The sequence below is a fragment of the Gorilla gorilla genome, chromosome 10 (genome assembly GCF_029281585.2).
Source record: "Gorilla gorilla gorilla isolate KB3781 chromosome 10, NHGRI_mGorGor1-v2.1_pri, whole genome shotgun sequence".
In the NCBI taxonomy this organism is placed as follows: Eukaryota; Metazoa; Chordata; class Mammalia; order Primates; family Hominidae; genus Gorilla; species Gorilla gorilla.
The window spans coordinates 112,907,426-112,919,884 of NC_073234.2; the positions used below are offsets into that span (position 1 = coordinate 112,907,426).

General features: G+C 36.8%; 1 long non-coding RNA gene across 7 annotated transcripts in view; it reads left to right on the plus strand.

Moving 5' to 3' along the window:
- LOC109028982 (uncharacterized) overlaps window positions 1-12,459 on the plus strand; it is a 102,299-nt gene that overhangs the window by 18,070 nt on the left and 71,770 nt on the right. For 4 of the 7 annotated variants that reach the window (XR_008670063.2, XR_008670060.2, XR_010129393.1 and 1 more), the window contains 2 exons: window positions 11,597-11,742; window positions 12,330-12,438. This is a non-coding gene — a long non-coding RNA (uncharacterized lncRNA). The remainder of the gene's footprint in view (window positions 1-11,596; window positions 11,743-12,329; window positions 12,439-12,459) is intronic. The other 3 variants (XR_010129394.1, XR_008670062.2, XR_010129392.1) reach the window with 1 other exon arrangement.

A 12,459-nucleotide genomic window follows, 5' to 3' on the forward strand; every position in this document is an offset into this window, starting at 1 on the left:
ATATTATTTCTTTGCACATACTGTCTACTTTGCCTCTAAGTCTCTTCTCACTCTTCTTTCCTGGCCCACTCCTACTTTTTCTTCAGTCAACACAAGTGTGTCACCTCCTCCAAGAAACTTTCCCTTATGTGTCCTGTCCCCACCCCCATCCCAACTATCCTTAGCCTTATCAATACCCCGTACATAATCCAGTCATTACATTAATTATATCAGTATCCAATTTGTGTTAACCTGAGCTATACAGTTCATTGATAGCTGTTAGCAACTTATTTTCTTCAACTAAATTCAGACTTCCTTGAATAAGAATTTGGCACAGAACTGGAACGATCTTTGTCTGTTCCACTGCTCATAATTGAGTCATGAAGTTGTTCATGTAAGGATGCATTTATATATTTTTTAACTTTTAATTTTTTTTCTTTCATTTCTTCTGAGGAAGAGCAAACAAGTCACAGATACAAGTATCTTTCCTCTTCTCTTATGACATCCATACTTTATGTATATTTTACTCCAAAAAGAGGCTAAAATTAAGGAAGATGAAGTTATTGGCTTGCATATCATAGTGTCAAAGTGTCACAAGAATCTGTTTTCTGTTTCCAGAACAATCCTCTTACTATTTTATTACCTTGTTTCTCTGTGATTTTTTAAACATTTAAAGGTCTATTTTATGTTAGCTTTATTCAGTCACATACTAAGAACACGGATTTCCCATGGTGGCCAGTTACCATGCCAAAGAAAGGCTTTTAAAAGCTTTATTTATCCACATTTCAGATATATTTTTTTCATACCAAGAAATAGCATGCTTAGCTTTGCTGTCCCCAAAAATACTACACATGCTATTTTCTCAGGAAGAAGAGTGAGGTTTATTTTTTGTTAATGAAATGCCAAACAAGCCTGGCCAATGTGCCAGGCAGAATTAAATTGCAGCGTCTTTGGCAGTAGTCTTCATTGTTCCATCCGTGCAAGTGTTTTATGAAAATTTAGCTGAAGCATTTTTAAAAAATGTTTTGGCCAGATTCTTTTTAGAATAAAGTTGGGACATTCAGAAATTTGGGCAGTACTCATGATATTATAAATATTTCCAAGACTGGCTAAATAAGCCCCATTGTGATCTTACTCATTTGATTCAGGCTGCTCTTTCCACATCCATCTCAAAACTTCAGCCCTTGGCCAACACGAGCATGAATGTAGTGGCAAAGTTCAGATTTACAAACATTGTTTGTAAAGTCATTCTATTTTTAATTTAAATTCCCTCAACCTATGTTTTACAACACTGTTTATTCACTGTCTCTTTTTGTTCCTCCTAATATCAGAGAAGGAACAAACATACATGCCTTAAGGAATCCCTTTGGAAACCAAAGTTTCCAAAAAGCACACATCAAAATGGAAAATAGACAAAAAGTACATTCCAGTTTTTAAGTACATTGTCCAGTTTTTATTAACATCTTGGGGATTGGCAAACTTTTACTGAGCTAGTTTAGTCAGTATTTTAGTTTTTGTGGAGAATATGAGGTCTATTATGAATACTCATCTCTTCTGTGGTAGCTCGAAAGCAGCCAGAGACAATACGTAAAGAGAAGAGTGTGACTGTGTTCCAGTAAAACTTTATTGACACAAACAGGCAGCAGCCTGGGTTGGGCCACTGGTAATGGTTTGCCAGCCCTCCATGTAGCTTCCCATTACTCCTCATTACTTCCATTAGTAACTTTTTTTGTTTTGATTTTCGACATCATGGAAATAAATATTAATGCTTTACTTCCGTCACGAGTAGAATTGTAGGTTATATCAAAGACAAATGGAGGAATTTCTCAAAGATTAGAAAAAATTGATACTCTTTTAGATTTTTAAATCTATTTATTATTTAATTTATTTAATATTTAATTTATTTATTATTTATTTAATAAATTAATAAATAAATTAATTAATTATTTGTTTATGGGGGTGATTAGTGCAGAGGAACCCAGAAGCCCCTCATGCCAAGCACCACCCAAGATTTTTTCTATTTTTGAAGTTCCTGCTTACACAATTGTAAGTTTCTTGAGGGGAGCAAATAGCTGAGAATTTGTCTCACACTTTCACCATGACCAGGTGCATGGCTCACGGGACAGTCATATTTTCAAATGAATGAATGAATGACTAGGCCACTGTATGCTATTGTCAGTTTGATAATATTGTAGACAAAATATCAGACCCGAATTTTTAGTTTCTTGGCCCTTTGTGCTCTGTTATTTCAAACGTTCCCATATTAGTTGCACTAATAAAGGGCTAAAGAACCACGCTGTTGATGATGGTGAAAGTGGGATGTGCTTTCGCCTAAGCCCATGCTCTGAAACAGCTACTCATGGAGATTTTTGTGGTAAGCATGTATAGATAGGTTTTTTAAAAGTAGGGTACGATTTTTATTTCTAGTGCTTTAAATCTGTTCAGTTAAAAACAAGAAGGAACATTCTTTTTGTGGTGAATGTGGGCTGACAGCAAGATGGATTTACTAGTATTTTCTATTCTTCAGACTTGAGGTTAACATGGGCATAATGTTCTGGATGAAGCTTTGGAAGTACTTGTGAAGGGTAAGTGGCCGTAAGCCAGAAAAGATGCTATGTCCCTCAATTTAAAAATGTTCATTTTACAGAACAATGTGACCAACAGAAATTGGTAGGCTCGATGATTTAAAAAACTTGTAATTATACTCAGTGTTCTCTATGTGGAGGTGCTATGACTTATATCTCCTTCGTTTCTTTAAAAAATACTTGTAAAAATAATAGCTATATTGAAATTTAAATAGTGAAAAGGAGCTGTACCTCCTCCTTCCCCAATTCTACTTCTTTTCCCAGAAGTATTAATTGATTCTTGTCATTCACACTTTTTTCTGTAAGTACACTTGTCTATGTGTGTATGTAAAGCCCAAGTGGGACAATATTATACTTAACGTTCTACAAATTGCTTTTCGACCTAATGTATGTAGTGTATCATTCCATGCTAGCCAATGTAAACCTCCTTCATTCTATTTATTACTGTACTGCCCTTTATATAACCATTTTATACTTTTCTTTCTTTCTTCTTTAAGCACTATGGACTGTGCTTTGCTTATATTCTGAAGATACTTGTATTAGTTAATTAAGGAGATGGGAACAGCTCTTCTTCTTGTGGTGGGGAAATGAATATTTACCTTTATTAATCTAGTTCTACTTTTAAGTGATTTATAAATGATTGTCGATGGCGTTGTAGAGTTTTATAGCCCTCTGTCAAATATGTCCTCAGTTCTTACAGTGATATATGTTTGTATAAATGTGTGTGTCTATAGCAATTCAACCATAAGAGCTATGCCTGCACATGCACGCACACTCACATATGCAGATTTATTTATTTCAAGTAGACAGTTCAGATGGCCAAGCTCAGAAGTTGATACCATTCTGACATGTATCTGCCTTTTGTGACAATGGCATCCTAACAGATATAGTGTGCAGATGCTGAGCTTTTAGAATATTCCACCATCCTACAATAATTGCTACATGCTTTTAGTCATATTAACAACAGCATCTTTAGCTTCCTATGTGCCAAAACCTTTTTACTATTCAGAGACAGCTATTTTTAAAATTTCAGAATTTGCTTGCAGCCTTATTCTCTGCAAGATCTTCCCATCTATTTCAACTGTGTCAAACTATGATAAAAACAGAAGAAAACAAGGATAGACTATACATGTCACTCACGTTGGCTGAGAAATAAGCTGAGAGAGCAAGAATTGGATGAGGAAGGAATAAATGTAACATCATTTGAAAAAGAGCTCTTCTCTTTCAAGCTATATATAACTCTTCCATTGTAAACTAAGACTATTAATAACAATAATTATAATAATACCTTAGACTTCTCTAGTGCCATATAATTTACAGAGTCTTCCTTAGCTTTTAATTCCTTTCATCTTTTTGACAGTCTCATCAATTAGTCAGCACAGAGCTTATTATTTCCTCTCTATTTCCCCTTTCTGCAGTTGTCAGCACAGAGCTTATTATTTCCTCTCTATTTCCCCTTTCTGCAGTTATATCTTGCTGCTCTTTCCACACCTGGTGCATCAGGGTCAGACACGTAGAAGACTTCCCAGCCTTGAACACTACCCACAAGGCATTATGTTTGGGCAACATCCTTGGTGATATGTTAGAATGTGGAAATTTGTGCTGAGGTTAACATCCCCTTAGGAGAATACAAATCATCAAAAATCTCTGGTCAGACAACTTAGAATGATTGAAGTCATGCTGCATTTTTGAAATAGAGACTTGTGACTATTAAAAATGGATAGCATGGATTAATTCCAGAGATTTATTCTCAGTTATACCATAGAGTCATTTGCATTCCATCCATTTCTCTAGTAAATTAGCCACTGATAATCATAATTATGACCCTTAGGTACAATAGGACAATTAAATGCCTCCTGAATTATTAAAAAGTATTAATTTATGTCTACTCTATATGCAGTTTTTGAGTATTTTACTGCATTTCCACTCACTGAAAATTGGTTACCTGTACATATGATAGATACATAAGATTAAATTTTACTCATGGTAATATTTCATTAGAAGAAATTCCTATTCCTAGTGTTAAGCAAATGTGGTTATGTTATACACAGATTTCCTCTAGATTTCTGTTTGATATCCATGATCTTGACTGACTTGCTTGTTAGCTTTAGGTAATTACTTAAGAAAAATAATGCCAAGCATCTGCCTGATAATTTGTTATGAGCCAACATTGTCACATACATTATTTTATTTATTATATGAGCCCTCAAAGGCATTGTTACCAGCATTTTATAAAATAAGCCTCAGGAAGCATAAACGGTTTGCTCAAAGCCACATAGCTAATAAGTGGCAAAGAGGAGACACAGTTCCATCTGTCCAAGTCAATAACTTTTTCCATCAAGGCGCAGCCATCTTGGAAACTAGTCTCTCAGCATTTACATCAGGGCATTTCAGCAAGCCTTGGGCCTCTCCACATGTAGGCCCACCTGGCAGTGTGTCTTTTTAGAGCTTGTCCAAGCAGGTAATATCAGCCAACAAGTCAGAGATCCAGAAAGCTTGTAATCCTGATTATCTGTGCAAAGGGATAATGTTTCCCATAATACATTGCATTCCATCAACTTGGAGATAGGTACACAGAATGCATCCTTTTGTAGAGACTGCTTTATTTATTCTACAATACAAGCAAGACCATGATAGAGTAGGACCCTTTGTAATAGTCTTTTACCATAGGTAAGAATGGTAAGCTTTGAAAAAAAAATACAGATATAGACATTCTCCATTTACCTTGGATACAAAACAAGTTTTCCGCCTTTGTCTGATAAAAAGAACAGGCAGTGCGCACTCTAAAGAGGCAATGTGAAATAAGAGAGAACTCTGAATGGGCTTGATAATCACCTCCAGCTTTTTAAAAAAATTCTAATCAGAAATCTGTTTTTAAACAAGCTGCCCTAATGTGAATAAGTGACATGGCAAAGTCATTACCTTGAACATGCTCCTATGAAAAGCAGCGAAAGGAGGTGAGGGCCATCTTTGAGGAAGACAGACCTTTGCCATTAATATTAAATAATTATTTGTAAGAAACAAACGATGTCTGAAAGTAGGGCTGATCTAGAGAAATTGGAAACATTAGAGCAGGTTTCAACTTTTTCATGAGATATTACTGATACTGAATGTAAATTTCGAACCAGAATAAAGCTGATAACAAAGCAATACTACATTCATTCATTCTGGAATATTAAATAGAAATGGCTTCTGTATATATTAAGCCACTTATAATTATTTCTGACATGTTGAGTGTACTGGGGACAGAGAGAATAGAGGGTGATTGGGAGAAATGAATTTTTAATGGGATGTCAGTCTTTAAAGATTTGAATGAGTGGTCCCAGAAATGATCATTCTTTAAGTATGACATTGCCACTTAATAAACGAACAGAGAAAATACTGAAAGGAATTCTGTCAACATTCTGGAACGACTGTAATTTTGCACAATCAAGCAAAATGACAAGATCAAGCTTGATGTCATGCTATACGACTTGTAATTCTGTGAAATTATAAAACTTATGAACAAAAGGGAATGAGAAATGTGTAGCATTGGCATTGGGAGCAGCAGGGAGATGCGGAGCCTGAGATTCCAGTTCTGTCCCCTCTGACCTTGCTGATATGCAAATTGTTTCATTATGTAAAAAATAGCAGGGGTGAAACAATCAAGGTTTCCTAAGAAAAGAATTTCCAGTTTCACCACAGAAAAGATAAGTTTTGCATTTGGAACATCTGAGAGCATCTGAAGTGTTGTCTCATTAAAATTTATGATCATCAGAATTAATTCACATTCATTTCTTTAAGAACCAAATCACCTGGGTTGGATTTGTGTGTGGAATCATAAAAAAAGGATAATGAGAAATGACAGCAGGTCTATGGAGTAGCCAACGAGAGACACTGGGTAGATGTGAGCTTTTTTAAACTTTCCATTTGATATTTGGAGATTATTTGTTAGACTTTGTATATGATATGAAATAAGGAGTATCCTTTCCAAAACTTAAGTTAAAAGATCTAAATGTCTTTAAAAGAGACCTAAACATGCAACAATAAGAAAAATGAAACTGCCACAAGAAAATAGGAATTTTTTAATTTGTTCAGAAAATCTGAAAAGCACGTTTGATGGACCTCAAGCAGCTGGGGTGGAGAGAGTGGGGTATGGAGTAGCAGTAGTAACAGCTGCAGCTAATAATGTTTGTTGAAGATACTGGAGATAACGCTGTGACTGACACTGTGCTTAAGTAACTTAAAGATGCTCTCAGATAGAAAGTCTGAACATCAGATAACTTCCCCACATAGTTACTGCATGAGTCCATTCCCTTGGCTAGGGAAGCCTCATCCTCTCCAATGAAACCAGGTTGCCTTGTTTAGCTCCTCGCAGTCTTTGTTCTTCACATCCCCCGGTTGTCTGTGCCAGTAATTCACGGTTGAGGTTGCTGACGGTCTCTTGCCAGTAGAAGTCATTTGTGTCTTTCCTTGTGTTTCCATTTTCCTCCTAATCAGTTAATTGCTATGAAGAATTTATTTCTTCTCTAACACTTCAACCGTCTCCTTCTACCCCCACGGGTTCTAATTCTAAAACTGCTGCTCACTCTGTGAGACTTTCGGCAGAAGGCTGTCTCTGGGACATGCCATCCCCATCTAGAGACCTGGAGACTAATGATAGCTGAGATCCCATTTCAGGATGAGAGTTTTCTGGCCAGGCGCAGTGGCTCACACATGTAATCCAGCGCTTTGGGAGGCTGAAGCGGGTGGATCACCTGAGGTCAGGAGTTCGAGATAAGCCTGGCCAACATGGCGAAACCCTGTCTCTACTAAAAATACAAAAATTAGCTGGTGGTGCATGCCTGTGATCCCAGCTACTCAGAAGGCTGAGGCAGAAGAATTGCTTGAACCTGGGAGGCGGAGGTTGCAGCGAGGAACCTAGGTGGGTGCAGTTGGGATTCACATTGAGACACATTGATCGTGCCTTGTTTTCAGTCTACTCTCTTTGCCCCAGATGAGGCTACACACCAACCCCTTTATTCAAAACTTTAATTCTTGACCAAGGCACTACCTATATACATCAAGACTTTCTTTCTTTGAGGATTGCCAAAGAATATCTGGTCTCTGAGGTACGGGGAAATGAGGCAAAAGTGTCTCTCTTCACTGCTAGCTCCTTGGGGACCAGCAAGCGGCTCTCAAGTTGCGTCGTGGCCCAACTGGAAAAAGGCAGTTCGGTGCATCCTGGGAATACCCAGGTGAAAGTGTGAGATTTACCTAGAATAGGTTCTGGGCCTCTGGGGTTTTCACGCTGTCTCTGGTGAAGGTGTCCATTTTAGAACTGAAGCAAAAAGGTTTCAATCCGTTCCGTTTTCTTTGTATAGCACTTACCCAGTAGCTCCATACAAGTGAGCACTCAGTAATTAATTTTCTCCTAGTCCTTGCATTACACTTTCTTTGGGATGGAAATTTCTGTTTTATGCTCCAGAATAGCCATTTCTAACTCACCCATATGGCCTCAAAGAGTTGGGACTTAAACATAAGCCTATAAGCACTCAGATTATTGAGAAGTATGCATAAAAAATGGACAAGCTGAAGATATGGACAATTTTACTGATGTTTAATTGCACAATTGTTAAAATTGCATCACTGCCATCGAGGTCAATTTGACTTAAGTAACTCTGTTTAGAAATATGAATTATGATATAAAAACAATTAAGCAAGCAATACTTTTATGTTATTTAAAACCTTGCTGTATAGGAAAAGCTACTTTTAGGCCAGGCACAATGGCTCACACCTGTAATCCCGGCACTTTGGGAAGCTGAGGTGGGAAGATCGCTTGAGCTCAGGAGTTTGAGAGCAGCCTGGGCAACATAGCGAGACCTCATCTCTACTAAAAATACGAAAAATTAGCCAGGCATGGTGTCGTGCACCTGTAGTCCCAGCTGCTTGGGAGGCTGAGGCAGGAGGATCACTTGAGCCCAGGAGATTAAGGCTGCAGTGAGCTGTGATCGTGCCACTGCACTCCAGCCTGGATGACATAGAGAGTCCCTGTCTCAAGAAAAAAAGAAGGCTACTTTTAGCTTGTTAGGTGATAACATTGTAAACTCTGATGACTTTTTAGGTGGTTCTGTCACAATCTGTAATTTGTCTATTTTCTCGAAAATAGGGGGAATAAAATTACTTGTGAAAATATGTCTCAGTGAATTTTTAAATCCAAATTGTCCCTGTGCTGAAAGGATTTCCTGTGAGAAGAACCAATTTTTCTTGAATCTGTGTTAATACTTTCACACTACAATGACAAATTTTAATTGTTAATGCTTAGTTGCAGCTGAAGGCTAGTCTATATAAACTAAATATAATAATAACAATAGTTCATATTTATCAAATGCTTGATATGTGTCATGCACTGGGGTAAGCATTTTATATGGATTAATTTATTTAATCTTCACAATCCTAAACTGTAGTACTATTTTCATTCCCATTTTATAGACAATGGAACTAAGTCATAAGGAAATAAAACAACTTGTCTAACTTGAAATAGGTAGCATCAGGATTTGACCTCAGTAGGCCTGATCCCATGAGGTTACATTTAGGTACATGCTCTATTCCTAGGCCCAATTTAATCATTTTTATTCTTACAGTTCCTTTCTTATGTGATAGTTTTCACATTTACAAACATCTTAAAATGTAAGTTTTGAAAGGTGTAAAGGAAATCCTGAATGAGATTTAGAAGAATGAGTGAGTGAGAAATAGAAGAATGAGCCTGGCGGACGGACAGAGTAGTTTACAGAGTAAAGCTCTAGTTCCAGGCATGTTAATTCCACTCATATAGGAAGGAAAGAGCCAATGTAAAAACACCACTTTTTAATTTAAATCTCTATGCATAATGATATGCCAGTTTCAACACTGTGGCTAGGCCAAGCACGGCACCATCTAAGAGAAAACAGACACTGGCGCCAGACTGCACAGATTCAAATCCATCTCTACCATTTACTAACTATGGGATCCAGGGCAAGTTACTTGCTGTCTCTGTAATCCTGTTTCGTCATCTGTTAAATTGGGCTAATAGCATCTATCTTACAGGGTTGTTGGGGGATTAAATGAGTTTCTATACACAAAGCATTTAGGACAGTGCCTGGCACATAGTCAAGTACCATAAGGATGTTTGCTATTTCATTATCATCACCACCACCTCCACCACCGTCATCATTATCTTCATGTGACTAAAATATGTTTGGCAACAATTTTATATTTATATTTAGACATTCTCAGGGCTTTCATATAGAAAAAGAAGATACAAAATTCAACTTATCTTGGATGAACTTTTCTAAACAAGGCAATTAGAGCAACTGGATTTCTTTTGTTTTATAATTTGAATGGTAATTTAAAAAACTAATCAGCCAGATGTTGTCATGACTCCATCTGAAGTTGGAAGTTTGCACCCAGCGAAAGGGAATTTGATGTATAAATTGCACAACTATCAAACTGAAGCAGAGTGACTGAACACTTATCTTGAAAATCTTACGTTGGGATTGGCAAAAAAAGAAAAATAATGAGCTACTCCCATTTGCAAAGTCCAAGTGATTAGGGAAAATGGGTTTGAGTTTGACCTAATTAATTTATTTTGGGGTGATATTGCTAGAAGTAAGTGTATGTCATAGATAACAGTTCTGATAGATTCCCACACAGTTAAACCTTTGCTTCTGCTTTCTTCGATGAATCGAAATGCATGCACTCTGAAGCCCTCTGAGAGCATTCACAGGGGTAAGACAGGCTTTATTCCTCCAATGCAATTTGGTCGAACTCTGCAGCTCACCTATGGGGAAGGCTGGCAAAATTCCAAAGGTGATTAGTGTCGTTTCTATTATTTCACAGGGTGGAGTGTGTTTGAATGGATGGAAGGGAAAGCCTATAATTTCATGGCTGTTAGTAGAACATTTCTGCTAAACCACTTTTTATCTAAAACGTTCCAGATGAGTTGAGGGCACGGTACTGTCACCAGAATCGAATGCACCCATGGATGTTACTAAATCTTAACTAAACAAGTCAGAAAAATGTAAATATTTCCTCCAAAATGTTGATTACCTTTTAACCTGTTTGTGTGTGTGTGTGTGTGTGTGATCACAATCATCTTTTTAATTATTTAAACTCTGTGGATTTCTCTATTAATATAAGATTAGCATTGCGAGCTTAACCTGGACCAGTTGGGAAGAGGTATTGCATTTTAAAATTGTGCCACCATTGTCTTGTTTAGGAAGAATGACTTGGGTAATACCAAATGTTGAGTTATCAAGTATTTCAGTACCCATATGCATCATCTGCTGTAAGTGTAAGCATCTTCTCATTCTTATGGATTCTTTGAATTACATTATAAATGACTACCATGTCAATAGATTAGAACAACAATCGTGTCATGGCTTTTTTGTTGTCATGGGTCATTTTCATCAAATGTTCAGTAATTTCATTGCACTGTGTAATTAGGTGAAGAAACTCCACCCGAGCGTCCATGGGTCAGCTATGTGGACTCTAGCTGCCAAAGGCGCTTCTCCTTCTGAACAGAGCGCTTTGCTCAGCCAGTGTAGACATGGCCTGATAAACAATGGAACTTCTCCCTTGAGAACTGGAGTTTGGATTGATCTAATTCTTTAATTCAAAAATGTGCACAGGTTTGATGAGTGGTTAAAATGCCTGACTTTTAGTGAAACAAGAGCTTAAATTGACAGTACTGTGAAGAATTCAGTAATTTATAATGAACTTGAAAGGCAGTCGCACTCACTGTTGCAAAAGCTAATCAAGGGACTATCAAATCAAAGTTTTTACATGAGCTTAAATATCTGTGGCAGGGAGGTTGTTCGTGCAGGTTTATATCTGTCAGATCTTAACACTAAACCTGCCAGAGTGTAACATGGTCCTGTCACTTTTAACCAAGATGTCACATATATTGTGGGAAACACGCTGCTCTGCATTTTCTTTTCTAGGATTTTACTAGGAAAAGCAAATGTAAAATAAAGTTTTTTTGTTTATTTGTTTGCTTGTTTTTTTTTTTTTAACGCTACATTTTTATTTTGCAGATTCTCAGGATGATGGAGTGAGTGATGGAATAGGTTGCCAACTGTAATTACTCCACTCAGCACAGAATGGCTGCGGGGAAATATAATCAGACATGCCCAAAGAAGTCTGCTTAGGGTGAAACAAATACCTTTGAGGTTTAAATCAGGTGTGTAAAGAATATTGGAAACATGACTTCTTGTTGTTTTGTTTTTGTTTTTGTTTTTGTTTTGCATTTGTGTTTGTCAAGAAAAGTAGAAAGGCTGATGCTTCTTTCCTGTTTTTCCAACTCTTTTAATGCTATAAAATGCACCCCAAATTTAACCCATTCTCTCTCCTAGGATTTGATATACCCTGTTTACTCCCTTGAAGGTCCTCTATCTCATCAAAGCTTTAGATTTTAAAAGCATGATTGTAGATTTTTATTTTCAAAAAGATTTTGATTTTGGAGATATTTTAAAATTGGGAATTGAACTCAGATAGGCTTTACCATTTGTCTATTTTCTTAGAAGAATAAATGCTATTTGCAATATAAGAGTTAGCTGCCAGAAACCTAAGAAAGTTATGTTCAAATTATTTTTACAAATAGATGTTCACATCACCTTTAAACAGTAGTAATGGCTCAGAAAAAATCAAGCAAAGTTAACATCTTTTAAAAAATACAAACCACATTGCTGTACAGGATGAGGTTGTGCTTAATAACGTATGCTTAATTCATTCAGAAACTACACGATTTTTGTTGCTATATTTTGTTAGAAAGGAAGGAGAGACTGTTTCTACAGGTGTCATACAAATATCAATACTGAGCCAAGGATTATTGGATCCCATAGAACCACGGAGACTTGGCAGTGAAATTCTTCCAAAGGTGAGTAGGGTCATTGATTTC